This window comes from Oncorhynchus masou, chromosome 24 (genome assembly GCF_036934945.1).
Source record: "Oncorhynchus masou masou isolate Uvic2021 chromosome 24, UVic_Omas_1.1, whole genome shotgun sequence".
In the NCBI taxonomy this organism is placed as follows: domain Eukaryota; kingdom Metazoa; phylum Chordata; class Actinopteri; order Salmoniformes; family Salmonidae; genus Oncorhynchus; species Oncorhynchus masou.
The window spans coordinates 49,489,508-49,506,564 of record NC_088235.1 but is presented as its reverse complement, the minus strand read 5'-3'; the positions used below and the strand labels follow the sequence as shown (position 1 = coordinate 49,506,564).

The following is a 17,057-nucleotide window of genomic DNA, read 5'->3' as shown; positions in this document are numbered from 1 at the left end:
ACCTCCACCCATCCATCTCTACGACCCTGTATGCAACCAGCACATGATGACAATTGGCACAAATAGCCTACTAACCAACACTTTGGACTAAACATTTTCAATACCTGGTTTGCATACCCATTGTTTCCTTAGTTAGCATTTACTGGTAGATATCATAAGTTGAAACATCTTTCTTATCTTACCGGCTACCGATGTCATTCTTCTGTGAGCTGCTCCATGCCAAAACCAGTTGAGAGCTGCACACTCTTGTTGCCTGCAGATGATATTCCTCTGAATCTAGGCTGTGTGTGTGGCACGCATGTGAATATATTTCATGTGCTTTGCGATTGTGTAGGCTATTTTGTACATTATTCCTCTATTGTACTGCATTATTGATAAGTCGTATACCTCCACTACACTTTGATACACATCAGTGGGGATTAAGAAGTGAGTATAATCAATGCCCACTGAAAAAAAGTGGGTATAAGGCTTATACCTGCGTATACCCTCCACTACACCACTGGCCCTTTTGTGTTTTACAAAAAGTGCACTCCTACGTGGGTGAGCTGGTATTACGGTTGATGTCCTTTCAGAATCATGAACCTGTCACACACTGAAGGTCTATAGGTTCAGCACTGCACAAACATGTCTATAATATATATAAAGGCTTTTAAGATATTAGGATAATATTAGGATATTACAAAACATCTGGTATTTACTGTATATAACATCTCTCGTAGAATAACACATTTTTGGAGAATACATACTGATTCGCGTTTATTGTCGAAGAAATGAGCATTACACCGAGGTCTGTACTCTGGAGCAGGATCGATTTGGAGGAGGAAGGTCCGTCATGGTCTGGGGCGGTGTGTCAGAGCATCATCAGACTGAGCTTGTTGTCATTGCAGGCAATCTCAACGCTGTGCATTACAGGGAAGAAATCCTCCTCCCTCATGAGGTACCCTTCCTGCAGGCTCATCCTGACATGACCCTCGAGCATGACAATGCCACCAGCCATACAGCTCGTTCTGTGTGTGATTTCCTGCAAGACCGGAATGTCAGTGTTCTGCCATGGCCAGCGAAGAGCCCGGATCTCAATCCCATTGAGCACGTCTGGGACCTGTTGGATCGGAGGGTGAGGGCTAGGGCCATTCACCCCAGAAATCGCCCTAGCCCTCACAGGCAGGTGCCTGGGTGGAAGAGTGGGGTAATATCTCACAGCAAGAACTGGCAAATCTGGTGTAGTCCATGAGGAGGAGATGCACTGCAGTACTTAATGCAGCTGGTGGCCACACCAGATACTGACTGTTACTTTTGATTTTGACCCACCCCCCTTTGTTCAGGTACACATTATTCCATTTCTGTTTGTCACATGTCTGTGGAATGTTGTTATATTCATACAAATATTTACACATGTTCAGTTTGCTGAAAATAAATGCAGTTGACAATGAGAGGATGTTTCTTTTTTTTCTGAGTTTACAAAAATGTTGTTGAAACATATTTAATAAAATGAATGAGTTCGGGCGCCGATGTTAGGTGATTTGGCCTGGCTCGCAGTCGGCATTCCAATTCATCCCAAAGGTGTTTGATGGGCTTGAGGTCAGGGCTCTGTGCAGGCCAATCAAGTTCTTCCACACCAATCACGACAAACCATTTCTGTATGGACCTCGCTTTGTGCACAGGGGCATTGTCATGCTGAAACAGGAAAGGGCATTCCCCAAAATGTTGCCACAAAGTTGGGAAGCACAGAATCATCCAGCCCCAGACCATTATTCCTCTTCCTCCTCAGGTAGCAATCTCCTGTCATCTGCCATACCCAGATGTGTTCTTCGGACTACCAGATGGTGAAGCGTGATTCATCACTCCAGAGACCGCGTTTCCAGTGCTCCAGAGTTCAGTGGCGGTAAGCTTTACACCATTCTAGCTGCGGCTTGGCATTATGCATGGTGATCTTAGGCTTGTTTGCGGCTGCTCGACCATGGAAACCCATTTCATGAATCTCCTGACAAACAGTTCTTGTGCTGACGTTTCAGAGGCAGTTTGGAACTCAGTAGTGAGTGTTGCAACCGATTACAGACTATTTTTACGCGCTACGCGCTTTAGCACTTGGCGGCTTGTGCAGCCTACCACTTCACGGCTGAGCAGTTGTTGCTCCTAGACATTTACACTTCACAATAACAGCACTTACAGTTGACCGGGGAAGTTCTAGCAGGTTAGAAATTTGACAAATTGACTTGCTGGAAAGGTGGCATCCTATGAGAGTGCCACATTGAAAGTCACTGAGCTCTTAAGTAAGGCCATTCTACTGCCAATCTTTGTCTATGGAGATTGCATGGCTGTGTTCTCGATTTCATAGACCTGTCAGCAGTGGGTGTGGCTGAAATAGTTGAATACACTAATTTGAAGGGGTGTCCACATACTTTTGCAAAGTGTAAAGTGTAAATTAGAAAGCAGCAACTGTGGCTTTGAAGTCAGAGGGAGCGAGGATTAGAGAAAGAGAGCCGTCAGGAGTATGCTCTGCTACTGGGTGGATATGTCTCACATGAGAGAAGCTGAGTTTTAATAACAACACAGCAAATACTAAGTACCTGCAGGAATAAGGATTAAACAGCCCAATGAGACTAAGAGAAAATAAGATACGAGAGAGGGACTTCACTGTGTATTCCTATGTCAATCAAAGGGAATCAGTTACTGTATTTCTTGGGAAATAGCCATTTTCAGGTACATTACAATGAATATTGATAGCCAATCTACAATATGTCTTCCAATCCCTATTTTTAACCGCATCTCTATGATTGATTGTAAATGTCATGATGCAGAAGTGTTCAGACACTTTTTTGTCATTTCACTTGGTTTTGAAAATCATACCCCACTAGTGATAGACCTCCGCAGGCTCATTTGGCTGTATAAGGGCACACAGAAAACATGAACAAATGCTCCAAAAACACCCAAATACGCCTTTTTAGAAACTGCAAAGCTCCCAGTATAGTAATGCAGGTCTTTAAGTGTTGTACACATTAAATTATGTCATTCTTAACTTGATCCTGAATGTAATGTTTAATTTTGTTGGACTCTATACTTTTCCATGTGCATGCATTCTCGTTCATATTGTGGTGATACTGATGTTTTCTCATGACAATGCATTCTACAGTGACCAAATAGAGCCAAATAAATATTATCCGTTCTCATATTTTTATAGCCCATTTAGGACATAACAAATATTTGCTATTATCCACAAAACAGACAAGTGCCATTTTTCACCTGCAGACTGCTTGTACTCGCACATGGAAAAGAGAAAGCATGCACGGGCATAGAAAACTATCACTCGAGTACAACAAAATAGCATGTAATTTACATAAAAATAGAGATTTGGATAAAACAAAACAGAACCTGTCTGTTATTGCAGCTGTTCCGAAGGAGTCCACTTCCTCTCACTCCCCTGACTTACCATAAGTGACGATATGGACTTGATTTGTTCTCAGAGAGATTCATCTAAGCTTGTGCATATGTGGCGGACAGTGAATGCAATAGGCTAGCCGGAAGATTAAAGTAATTCCATTATAATGCATTAAAAACATAGTATGTAATGACTTCTAATTGAGAAGCTGGCAGTCTACTTCTCAACAGTAGGCTATAGGAAAGCATCAACAGTGCACCATGGAAGTCAGGTGAACCTTACCACAACCACACACACACAAAAACACACTCTTGTGTCCAAGGATAAATTCACACTGCCATCAAGTGGAGTCATAGAACAATTTCAAGCCAGCAAAACTAAGATGATGACTGTGATTGGATTTGTCTGGGGAAAAACAGAGTTTTCTGACTTGGATCTCATCAGTGTTATGAAGCTCTTTTACAACGCGGGATAATAAGACGTTTGTCTGATTAATCCAACGCCAGACCTTCAAGGCTGTCAGTTCCCTCTGTTAAGATACTTGTCTGTCTAGATGTCAGTTCCTGACAGTACATGGGAGGGTACCAGGCACCCACTCTCTCTTTCCCACTCCATTCCTATTCATCTCCTTCTCTGTCTTACTCCTTTGCTCCCTCTCTTCATAACTTTCTCTAAACGATTTATCCTAAATACTCTTAATGACACAGAACAATGAACGCGTTGAAGGTTGTTTTGTTTTGATTCTATCTACGCTTCTTTATTAGTGAAAAAATGCCATTGCACAGTTGCCCGCAAGGTGTCTCCCTACACATATGCTGTGCATTCGCTGAATCACGTTCCAAATGAATGCAGCACATCTCAAGGATGCATTAAATTTTCTAATAGGCCAAAAAATTATGACACAGTATGTTAGATGGACTCTATCCCACTAGGTCTACCGGACACAATATTGTGTTATTGTAATTGTATCAGTACAATGATTTTCTAGTCAGAAAGTCACTCACACCTACTCAGAAGAGTTGGCATCCCCAGGCAGCTCTCTTATCAATCAATGCACATGGCCTCAGTTGTCTTTAAACCACTGTTAGGTCAACAGTCCCACTAGGTCAACAGTCCCGTGTCTACATGTAATGGTAAACCCCAGAAGAAGAGAAGAAAATACAAAGCTGATTAACTTATGTAAATCCCTTTCATTAATCGTTTTAAACATTCCAGAGCCAATGGCACCAGAACAGAGAGAAAAACAGGGAAACAATCCGATTATCTTCAGGAGATAATATGTGACTTGTAAGGAGCTATGTAGACATTCCAGAATCTGGGAACCCAGAGAGAGGGAGACCTTGTTTGGAAGTGGGTGGCATTCCTGTTCCTTTTCTGTCCAAAGTCTTTGTTTTCCTAATCCCCATTAAGGATCCATGCAGGTAGGCATGCTGGGAGGACAAGACTGACACAATAGGGGTAAAGGCACACACTGTATCAGGCCTCTGGTGAATAACAACACTAGTAAATCAGATGAAATAACTATGTAGTGTACATCATACATAAATGACAGTACATCATTACTAGTCAGTGATACTATATCAAGTATATGCTAGGTGAAAGACAAGGCAATTGTGGACAAAGAAACAGTTTTGCCATATCTAAACAATGACTCTCGTGACTCTCTCTATGTCTAGGCTAACCATCTAACCAGCCAGGTAAATATAGGTGTTTCATTGTGTATGAATTTGGTACCTTGGGACAAACCAAGCGTTGACGCACTGTTGTTGAGGTGGTCAGAATAGTCATAGCTCTCACATGGGTGCATGCTCCATCCCAGGGGCTCTGAACCCCTGTAGGTGCCTCCCAAGCTGTTGGAGGACAGCTCCAGAGATGAGCCCTGGAGGAAGTCTACCTTCTCTGGGGACTTGATGCCAAGGGATGCCCTCACCCCTTATTCTTCATTCTGCACTGCACAGGGGACATACACAGGCCAAACAGTTCATACTGTACCTTTTATTGACTGTCAGGAATCACGGGACTGGAGTAGTGTTATCAAGAGCACTAGAGCTGTCAATTGTGGCAACTAGTAAAAACAAATTACAATAGTAGAAGATGATGTGATTCTAGCAGGTGTTTTTTTAAGCTTACCTGAGAGGCCCATTCCAGCCCAGTCCATGGTCTCATTCAGGAAGCTATGCAGGCATATCTGAGTGGCAGTATTACCTCTCTTCTTGTTGTCAGGGACATCCCTGTCCCCATCAGTCAGGTTATCAAAATCATCCAAGAACTCCTTGCTGGTGTCTCCTTGAGAGAGAGCGATGAGGCTGAGGAAAGAGACATGTCCTCTAGCCCCTCCCGTGTCCCCCTGAGGTCCTGTTACTGTCACTGAGGGGATCTGGGGGGAGGGTCGGGGGGGGGCGACTCTGCCGTATCCCCACACCCACTCCTCCAGCCCTGACCTCCCCCGTCAACCTTCCTGTAAACAGTGGTTTCTGCTGCTTGGTCTGGCCCGACCGCATCAGTCTATAGCCCAAAGCAGAGGGCTTGTTAAGAACACAGTTGGGGAGGATATGCTTTTTCAGGGCACTAGGGGTTATGGAGGGGAGTAGGCTGAAGAGGGGTTCCTAGGACACTGAAGCTTCCACAGCCCCAGTCCCAGCCCCGTCCCAATCCCTGTGCCCAGGCGGAGGCCCATCCCATGGCCCAGCCTCCCGTTCAACATCTGGGGGGGTTTGATGTGGTTTGTCCTGGGTGGATGTAGCTGAGTGTTGGCCAGAGGCTTGGCCAGCTCCACTGCCCGATTAAAGGAAAAGGAGCATGCCATAGGCATGTTGGTCGGGGATGGGATCTGCTTGACGTGGGTGAAACTTTGTGAGCGCACCATGCTATCCTGCATCAGGGACTTGAGGCTGTCGCTGGACTGGGAGAGGCTGTCTCTAGAGCTGCTGCGAGGGAAGCTGGAGCTGGCCCGCGGCCTCACCAGCCCTGAGCCTGACCATCCTGAGCCAGCAGTAGCTCCCATTCTGGCCTGGTTTGGGCCCCGCACTGAGGGAGGGGATCTGCCCCTGTCTGGACTCTGCCTTGGGGCTCATCTTTGTGGCCTGGCAGGGGATGGCCTTGGGGCTGGAAGTAGAGGACACAGACACACCAGACCTCCTGGCACCATTAGGAGTGGACCTTTTTTTTCTTAAAATAAATTATAGCAGTAGAAAGTTTACCTCTAGTCCTCTTTCTCATCTTCACACTCTTCCTCTCAAACTGAACAGGACATCAGTAGGCGCAGAAGTATTTCACAAATAACTAATTATTTTCGGAAGAAGCCCTTGACACTCCTCCTGAAGTGCCACCATACACAGCACAGTCATTGGTTAGGCAGCACAAAAGGGTTTATATCAGCAAAAGCATGGCAGGCCGGGGCTGTTGATTGGGAACACCTATCAATTGCAGTGTGTAATACAGTGTAGCCTCGTTTTATATACATCATCTCAGCAGCGTAAAATCTTTGGAAGGAAGTATGTTTTCTTAAAAATATAACTGCTAAAATTCATAACTAAAATTCATAACATTGAGAAAGGACTAAATTTGTGGGCAAAATAGAAAGTTGTATTTTATTTTTTACATGTGTAACCTTTATTTAACTAGGCAAGTCAGTTAATTAAGAACAAATTCTTATTTACAATGACGGCCTACTCCGGCAAAACATGGACGAAGCTGGGCCAATTGTGTGCCACCCTATGGGACTCCGAAACACAGCCGAATGTGATGCAGCCTGGATTCAAACAAGGGACTGCAATGACACCTCTTGCACTGAGATGCAGTGCCTGAGACGGCTGCGCCACTCGGGAGCCCATATAACTAGTAGCTAACTTTTGCTACTCCCATCTAAAATGAGCTATCTTGCATAAGGAATTCCATTCCAAGCACATAGGAGTTATGTAAGATAGATCAACATTTTTAGTTTCCTGACAATACTTTCATTGTAACAGTAATATATCATATTCTTGACCTTCAACAGATGCACAGCAGTGGTGGAAAGATACCTCAATAGAAAATGAGTCAAGTAAAAGTGAAAGTCACCCAGTAAAATACTAGTTGAGTAAAAGTCTTAAAGGATTTGGTTTTAAATATACTTAAGTATCAAAAGTAAATGCAATTGCTCAAATGTACGTAAGTATCAAAAGTAAAAGTATAAACAATTTCTAATTATATTAAGCAAAGCAGATGGCAATATGTCATTTTTTATTTTTTATTTAGAGACCAACACTCAGACATTATTTACAAACAAAGCATTTGTGTTTAGTGAGTCCGCCAGATCAGAGGCAGTAGAAATGACCAGGGAAGTTCTCTTGATGTGTGTGAATAGGACAATTTTTCTGTCAAAATATACCGAATACTTGTGGGTGTCAGGGAAACAGTAAAAAGTACATTATTTTCTTCGGGAACATAATTAACAAGAAGGCAGTAAGTTCAAAGATCACTTTTACAACATTCATTTCATTTTAATAATGTAATTGGAAGAAATAACTAAAAATGGAACGTTCCTCAATAAAATTGAAGAAGATGGGACTTTAAACAGGTGTCCTAACTCTGTGGTCACTGAAGATTCCATGGCACTTATTGCAAGAGTATGTCATAATGAGTACCATAATAATGTGTAATGTGTGTATCAAACTGTATTCCTATCATGTAATACTGTGTATAAAAGTACCTTGTATGTAAAGTGTATGAATAATGTATATGTAACAAAATATCTTTAAAAAAACAACATGTAAAAACAAAGTTGGATGGGCCAATAAAACAAAAAGAGAGCATGTAAGTGGGATTAGGGGGGTGAGTTTCCCCCTACACTATAAAAAGCATTGGGTGTCAAGAAAAGTCCAATCAAGTATTATTATTATTAAATGTTTTGCCATTTTCCATAGCTTGAAGACCCTGGCTTTGTAGAGAGACAGAAACAGGTAAAAAATAAGAAAGGTGGTCTGCAAGGCTGAATGACTATAGTAAGTGCCTAGTAGCCCAATAAAATAACAGGGTTTAAGATTTCATCTTAAATCAGCCATAAATGAGCCAATAAAAATATCAGAAAACATTTCTGTGAAACGGCACGTTTTACTTTTTATTACTTGTGGATTTAAAAAAATCAAGATAAAAACAATGCAGATATTGGAGTAAACCTATTCTGGGTTAAGACAAGCAACTGAGTAAGGACAAACATCTTGCAAGCTGAGTTTGATTAAGACATCCGATTACCACTTTGCATTTAGAACAGTTGGTTTTATTATAGCTACTAAATAACCAAATCATTGACGGATCACTAGACAAAAGAAATGCATGTCTCGTGTCTCCCCGCAAGCCGGTCAGCATAAGCATCATCATACTCCCTCATCTGATTGATTGTTTCGCGCAAACTGTATGCCGGAATACACGTCATCACACTCACTAAGAGTCAATATTTGCAGTGTTGACCCTTCTTTTTCAAGACCTATGCAATCCGCCCTGGCATGCTGTCAATTAACTTCTGGGCCACACCCTGACTGATGGCAGCCCATTCTTGCATAATCAATGCTTGGAGTTTGTCAGAATTTGTGGGATTTTGTTTGTCCATCCTCCTCTTGAGGATTGACCACAAGTTCTCAATGGGATTAATGTCTCGGGAGTTTCCTGGCCATGGACCCAAAATATTGATGTTTTGTTCTCCGAGCCACTTAGTTATCACATTTGCCTTATGGCAATGTGCTCCATCTTGCTGGAAAAGGCATTGTTCATCACCAAACTGTTCCTGGATGGTTGGGAGGAGTTGCTCTCGGAGGATGTGTTGGTACCCTTCTTTATTCATGGCTGTGTTCTTAGGCAAAATTGTGAGTGAGCCCACTCCCTTGGCTGAGAAGCAACCCCACACATGAATGGTCTCAGGATGCTTTACTGTTGGCATGACACAAGACTGATGGTAGCACTCACCTTGTCTTCTGCGGACAAGCTTTTTTACGGATGCCCCAAACAATCAGAAGAAGATTCATCAGAGAAAATGACTTCACCCCAGTCTTCAGCAGACCAATCCCTGTACCTTTTGCAGAATATCAGTCTGTCCCTGATGTTTTTCCTGGAGAGAAGTGGCTTCTTTGTTGCCCTTCTTAGCACCAGGCCATCCTCCAAGATGCACTCACACCTGCCTGCTGCCATTCCTGAGCAAGCTCTGTACTGGTGGTGCCCCGATCCCGCAGCTGAATCAACTTTAGAAGATGGTCCTGGTGCTTGCTGGACTTTCTTGGGTGCTCTGAAGCCTTCTTCACAACAATTGAACCGCTTTCCTTGAAGTTCTTGATGATCTGATAAATGGTTGATTTAGGTGCAATCTTACTGGCAGCAATATGCTTGCCTGTGAAGCCCTTTTTGTGGAAAGCAATGATGAAGGCATGCGTTTCCTTGCAGGTAACCATGGTTGAAGGAAGAAGAACAATGATTCCAATGCACCACTCTCCTTTTGAAGATCCCAGTCTGTTATTCGAACTCAATCAGCATGACAGAGTGATCTCCAGCCTTGTCCTCATCAACACTCACACCTGTGTTTAATGAGAGAATCACTGACATGATGTCAGCTGGTCCTTTTGAGGCAGGGCTGAAATGCAGTGAGGATTCAGTTCATTTACATGGCACAGAGGGACTTTGCAATTAATTGCAATTCATCTGATCACTCTTCATTTACATTCTGGAGTATATGCAAATTGCCATCATACAAACTGAGGCAGCAGACTTTTTGAAAATTAATATTTGTGTCATTCTCAAAACTTTTGGCCAAGACTGTAGTAAACATGGGAAAGTGCCTAATTCCTTACATAATGGAGAGCAGGCCATGTCTGTGCGAGAGGTCGACTGACTATGATTTTTCAATGCCGATACCGATTATTGGAGGCCCAAAAAATGCAGATTAATCGGCCGATTTGTATATATATTTGTAATAATGACAATTACAACAATACTGAATTAACACTAAACAATTTTATTTTAACTTTCTATAATACATAAATAAAATCAATTTAGTCTCAAATAAATAATGAAGCATGTTCCATTTGGTTTAAATAATGCAAAAACACAGTTTTGGAGAAGGAAGTAAAAGTGCAAGATAGCTTTTTATAAGATAAGTTTAATTCTAGATTGCAACTTACCATGGCTCCGTGCTGCCTACACTCGCGTAACAGGTGGTCAGCCTGCCACGTCTCCTTGTGGGTTGCAATATAAATCAGCCATAATCAGCATCCAAAAATGCACATTACTGATTGGTATGAAAACTTTAAATCGGTCCTAATTAATCGGACATTCCTATTAAATCAGTCGACCTCTAGTCTGTACTACAGAATGCAGGGCATAAGGGAGACCAGTGTTTTTTCATAGTTGGATGTCTTCACTATTATTCTACAATAATAGTAGAAAATAGTACAATTAAAGAAAAACCCTGGAATTAGTAGGTGTGTCCAAACGGTTTTTCTTTAAATTATTGTTTTATGTAGGATGCTACATTTTTGACCAGTTGCAATTGTAAGTAGGCCTAATAAAGCCTCATAGTCTACCTCAGCCAGTTAAGTTATTTTATATAAGTCTCGGCTCCAAGGAAATAGACTCCAATTAAGCCCTCTTGTTTATAAAGTCAAATTAAAACACCTAGCTCAAGTTGGGGAGGGGGTCACACCTAGCTCGGCTATTAAACAATTTTTTAGTAAAGTTTGAATAGTCCATTGTTCAGCTAATAGCCCATCCTGCTACGCTTGAGAAGAACTAATAATAAAATGTTTTCCCCTTTCCGCATGTTAAAGATTCCAATAGATAAAGGGTTTTTAGCCACAATCGGCCCCAACCCCAATTAATACATTTGGGCACAGTCGATAGCACGGTGGACTTCGGGCTAGAATGTTGAGGGTTCAAAACCTGCTCCCTGCTTGTTTCATTACCTTATTATGCAGGTCTCAGAGCAAATAGCCTGGATTGTTACCCATCTCATTCCTCGCTCTCTTCCACGCGTCATTCAGCATGCTTGTGGGCGTGCTGGCAGGATGTACTGTTTTTATTCTGTATATATGACTTATAAAATCATGTTTCCAGTCTATTGCATAGTTATAATGTGAAATAATTGATGTCCCAGGAGTGGTAAACACTGTTGAAGTGTATAATTGTAATACATACATGCAGACACAGCATCATTCACAGAATGGAGTTTGAGACACCTGGTACTGGACATGACAGAAAAAAACTTGCAAAATAGAGATTTTTGTAAATTGACTTTATGATAAAAACATATGCACAATCGTTTGTCTCTACATTAATTAACGAACATATTTGTCTCAATTGTAAATTTTTTGCTTGACTCGTTATGACGTTATAACTACTTACATTTGCCTCCCCGTAATGTTTTGTCAACAATCTTTGCTTAAGAAAGTCACCAGGGATGGGTGGCTCCACGTCAAATTCGTCATTGGAACCAATCATATGATTGGTCATATAAAAACCTTGGGACCCAAATGCATAATGAGCGCTCGACCTCCCCCTTGTGGTGGTCTGGAGCAATGAAGCCGTGACGTTGGGTACCTCTAAGTCCTGCGGTGTAAACTCGCAACTTTTAAAGGAAGAACCACTGTAGCTATCATAATATGCTGGCTAGACATTCCAAAGCATATCAAGGTAATTAGACAACTGCTATCTAGCGAAGTGATTTGTAACTTAACAAGCTAACTGACTACCGCAGAGGCTAATGTGACATTAACATCAAGCTCAGCACCAGGAACTAGTGTAAGTCACCTTCTAAAATCTTACTAAGATCTATTAAATCTTTCCATGACTCCATGATGAGCAAATAAATATACTGGAGCAAGGCATAAACATGGTTTGTGTCTTGTTGTTATAGCTGTGTTTATAAGTAGGCTACAACTTCTACTGTAGTTTTGTGTTTTATGGAGGCTAAATTTTAGAAAAGGTGGTATTAGTAAAGAGGGGATGGTGTGGGTGACTGACTGGTGTCTGTTGGGGGTGGGTTTTGTGTTTGAAGGTTAGTATGCATGATCTATTGACATGAGGGGAGTGGGTGGATATTGTATGTTGTTTGAGTGTGTATTGATGGTGGACAAGTAGTAAAATATTGGATAATCACTGAATACTGTGTCCTACAGACTAATCCTACTGCTGATGACGATGACACCAGCTATAGTATTACATAGCCTGTAGACCCAATGAATGTAGACCCATACATATGAGCGTGGTTTATTGTATGGTTACACACCCTCATTATCAGTCTTCATGTTTTACAAATACTCTTCATGTCTTTCCAGGAGACTTGCAGTACAAACAAATCTTCCGCAAGAGGTCGAAGCAGTGGGTGGTAAAGAAAGTGCAGAAGAGGCTTGTCCACCTGCCTGTGGCTTCTCCACCTGCCACCTGCCTGTGGAGTGCAGAAAGGACCAGACGGTTGTCTACAAGGAGCCAGAGTTACATCCCCCCCAAACCCAACAGCTAAACCACCTGCTATTACTCAACACAAGAAGAGGTTCAACAGCTGAACAACATTCTGGAATAGAATACCTAGTATGCTCACACCTGCATTGTAGTATAGATATTGCTAGATATTGCGCCTTGACTTTTTCCACATTTTGCTACGTTACAGCCTTCTTCTAAAATTGATTAAATAGCTTTTTTTCCTCATCAATCTACACACAATACCCGATAATGACAAATCAAAAACAGGTTTATAGAAATTGCTGCTAATTCATTAAAAAAACTGAAATATCACAGACATACAGTATTTAGTCAGTTCTCCCACTCCCTCTCCCACTTAAAAATATGGTAGAGGCCTGTAATTTTCATCATAGGTACACTTCAACTATGACAGACAAAATGAGGAAAAAAAATCCAGAAAATCACATTTTAGGATTTTTAATGAATTTATTTGCAAATTATGGTGGAAAATAAGTATTAGAGTACAGGCTCTAACCAATGGTGCGAAAAAAAGGTGTGTGTTTGTAGGTAAGTAAAGAAATAAAGTAAAAAGACATTTGAAAAAAGATTAGCAAGGCTATATACAGACACCTGTTAGTCAGGCTTATTGAGGTAGTATGTACATGTAGGTATCGTTAAAGTGACTATGCATATATGATGAACAGAGTAGCAGAAGCGTAAAAAGAGGGTTTGGCAGGTGGTGGGACACAATGCAGATAACCAAATGGCTAACTGGGCTACCTGTTCAGGAGTCTTGGGGGTAAAAACTGTTGAGATGCCTTTTTGTCCTAGACTTGGCAATCCAGTACCGCTTGCCATTCGGTAGTAGAGAGAACAGTCTATGACTGGGGTGGCAGGGGTCTTTGACAATTTGTAGGGCCTTCCTCTGACACCGCCTGGTGTAGAGATCCTGGATGGCAGGCAGCTTTGCCCCATTGATGTACTGGGCCATATACACTACCCTCTGAAGTGCCTTGCGGTCGGAGGCCGAGCAATTGCCGTACCAGACAGTGATGCAACCGGTTAGGATGCTCTCGATGTTACAGCTGTAGAACCTTTTGAGGATCTCAAGATCCATGCCAAATCTTTTTCATTTCCTGAGGGGGAATAGGCTTTGTCGTGCCCTGTTCATGACTGTCTTGGTGTGTTAGGACCAATCTAGTTTGTTGTTGATGTGGACACCAAGGAACTTGAAGCTCTCAACCTGCTCCACTACAGCCCCGTCGATGAGAATGGGGACGTGCTCGGTGCTCCTTTTCCTGTAGTCCACAATCATCTCCTTAGTCTTGGTTAAGTTGAGGGATAGGTTGTTATTCTTGCACCACCAGGCCAGGTTTCTGACCTCCTCCCTATAGGCTGTCTCGTCATTGTCGGTGATCAGGCCTACCACTGTTGTGTCGCCAGCAAACTTAATGATGGTGTTGGAGTCGTGCCTGCCAAGCAATTGTGGGTAAACATGGAGTACAGGAGAGGACTGAGCACGCACCCCTGGGGAGCTCCAGTGTTGGATAGGGATGGGGAGCATGCAGCACAGCTATTTTCAGGTCTCTCCATAAATGCTTGATCGGGTTCAAGTCTGGGCTCTGGCTTGGCTACTCATGGACATTCAGAGACTTGTCCCGAAGCCACTCCTGTGTTGTCTTTGTACTGTGCTTAGGTTCGTTGTCCTGTTGGAAGGTGAACCTTCACCCGAGTCTGAGGTCCTGAGCGTACTGGAGCAGGTTTTCATCAAGGATCTCTCTGTACTTTGCTCTGTTCATCTTTCCCTTGATCCTGACTAGTATCCCAGTCCCTGCTGCTGAAAAACATCCCAGCAGCATGATGCTGCCACCACCATGCTTCACCGTAGGTATGGTGCCATGTTTCCTCCAGACATGACGTTTGGCATTCAGGCCAAAGAGTTCAATCTTGGTTTCATCATACCAGAGAATCTTGTTTCTCATGGTCTTAGAGTCTTTAGGTGCCTTTTGGCAAACTCAAAGCGGGCTGTCATACATTTTACTGAGAAGTGGCTTCCGTCTGGCCACTATGGAGTGGTTCCTCCGTTAAAAGCTGTGTCAAACACCTTGCGGGCTGCAACAGGATACTATGGGACGTTATTTAATTGTCAGCCATTGTTACCATTAATGCTAGTTAGTGCTAATTTGACCACCAGTGGGCATCTTTGAAAAGCATTTGCTAGCCTTCAATAGTGGCTGTACTAGAGAATTTTAAACTTTTTTTTGTAAAAACATAGTATATGGGATTGATTTTAAGAAAAGTTGCTTAATTAATTTGCTTAATATTATGGTGTTCATGGTTTCCGTTAGAATGGAACAGAAAATATGGTGCTGTACAATGTAACAGTCAGGAGTAGGCTATAGTGCTAAGAGCATAACATTTTCACACCCTAATTGTAGTCTAACCAATACCCAAATCTCATTGATTTATCAAGACCAGTCCCCATGCTTGTATCAGAGCTGAAATAGTTCTCCACAGCGGGTAGGCATTTGCTTCAAATCCTTTTGCTTCTAACTTTTTGTTTTTTAAATAAATAAATAAGATCTACATCACTTTTAACAGCACATTACTCAGCACAAGTGAGACAAGGGTTGCACATTTTGGGGAATATTCAGAGGTGGGAACTTTTGGTGGGAATTAACAGGAATATATGGGATTTATCAGAAATATATGCAAATTAATATTAATACCATTGAAATGTAGATGTTTTTTGCATTGGATATATTTAACATATTATATGGAGACAGAAACATAAACCTTTCACCTTATCAGTGTGACATCTGCTTCCAACTCACACTCTCAAACACGTAGATCCCCTGAACGCAGCTCACTTTCCAGATCCCAATCACCTGAATTCTGATCACCTATTCTCACACCTGTATGTCTTTATCACATACTATATAGTTCAGTTCTTTGCACCCCATCATTGGCATTGTGACACACTTATATTTGGAGCTCTGTTTTTCCTGTAATTTGATCCTCCCATGTATGATAGCGAGGCAGGCAAAAACTAACGACGCCTTGGCCTATTCCCTTAGCCTATCGGATTTCCTGTTATCACCCACTTGCCTGATCTCCCGAGCAACGTTACTAGCCTTGTCCCTGCCTGTACTGTTGCCTTTTTGGACCCCTGTGTATGACCTTCTGCCTAACCCTGGACCCAGCTATCTGCCTCCTCCTGTGGTCCTTTGCAATAAACACCTGCTGTGCCCTGCACTTGAAACCAGCTCTCTGTCTCCCATCGTGTTCATTACAATCATAAGTAGACATAATTGCAAATGATTAAATCCTTCCAATATAAATTTTAATAAACAATTTAGTTATGAACTTTATTGAACTTTAATTAAATGAGTTGACTCTTCACATGGGATGATTTCACTGAACAACAAAATAAAGGGAATATTGAATGATCCCCAATGATCCATCGCATCTCCCAAAAAATGTTTTCAACATACATCTGTAAAATGATAGACTAGAAACGAAAGCTTTGGTTGTCTTCCTCTCAGGCTTCCACGTCTTCTCCTTGGACCTACTCAATGTCCACCTCTTGAACATCAGACTCTGAGGCCTCATCTTCACTGTCACTTTCCAACCTTGTTGAGGATGGCTTGTTGTCGGGCTCAAAAAGTCCCATTTGCCAGGATGGCCACCAATTTTTCAACCCTTGTGTTGGTCAGCCTATTGCGTGCTTCGGTGTGTGTTCCCAAAAGGACCAGTTGCGCTCTGAAGTAGCTGATGTTGGTGGGATTTGGAGGATGACGAAGGCAACGGGAAAGAACCTCAGATCCACAAAGTCCCTTCCACAAGGTGGCTTATGAGATATGTTGGCCATATTGCATCTCTATCCCAAAGCCCTTGCTTGAAGTGTACTTCGCTAGACTGTCAAGAACCTTGCCCTTATCCAGGCCAAGGTGGCGAGCAACAGCAGTGATGACACCATAGTCCTTGTTGAACTCTTCACCAGGCAGGATGCTCTTGCCAGCATATTTGGGGTCCAAGACTCCAGCCACCCTAGTCATAGACTGTTCTCTCTGCTACCGCACGGCAAGCGGTACCGGAGCTCCAAGTCTAGGTCCAAGAGGCTTCTAAACAGCTTCTAGCCCCAAGCCATAAGATTCCTGAACATCTAATCAAATGGCCACCGAGACTATTTGCATTGCCCTTCCCCCTTACACCGCTACCACTCTCTGTTGTTATCTATGCATTGTCACTTTAATAACCC

General features: G+C 42.4%; 1 pseudogene; it reads right to left on the bottom strand.

The window, feature by feature from the left end:
- The window catches only part of LOC135511395 (serine-rich coiled-coil domain-containing protein 2-like), an 81,271-nt pseudogene extending 64,417 nt beyond the window's left edge, over positions 1-16,854 (bottom strand).
- Between the last annotated feature and the right edge of the window lie 203 nt (positions 16,855-17,057).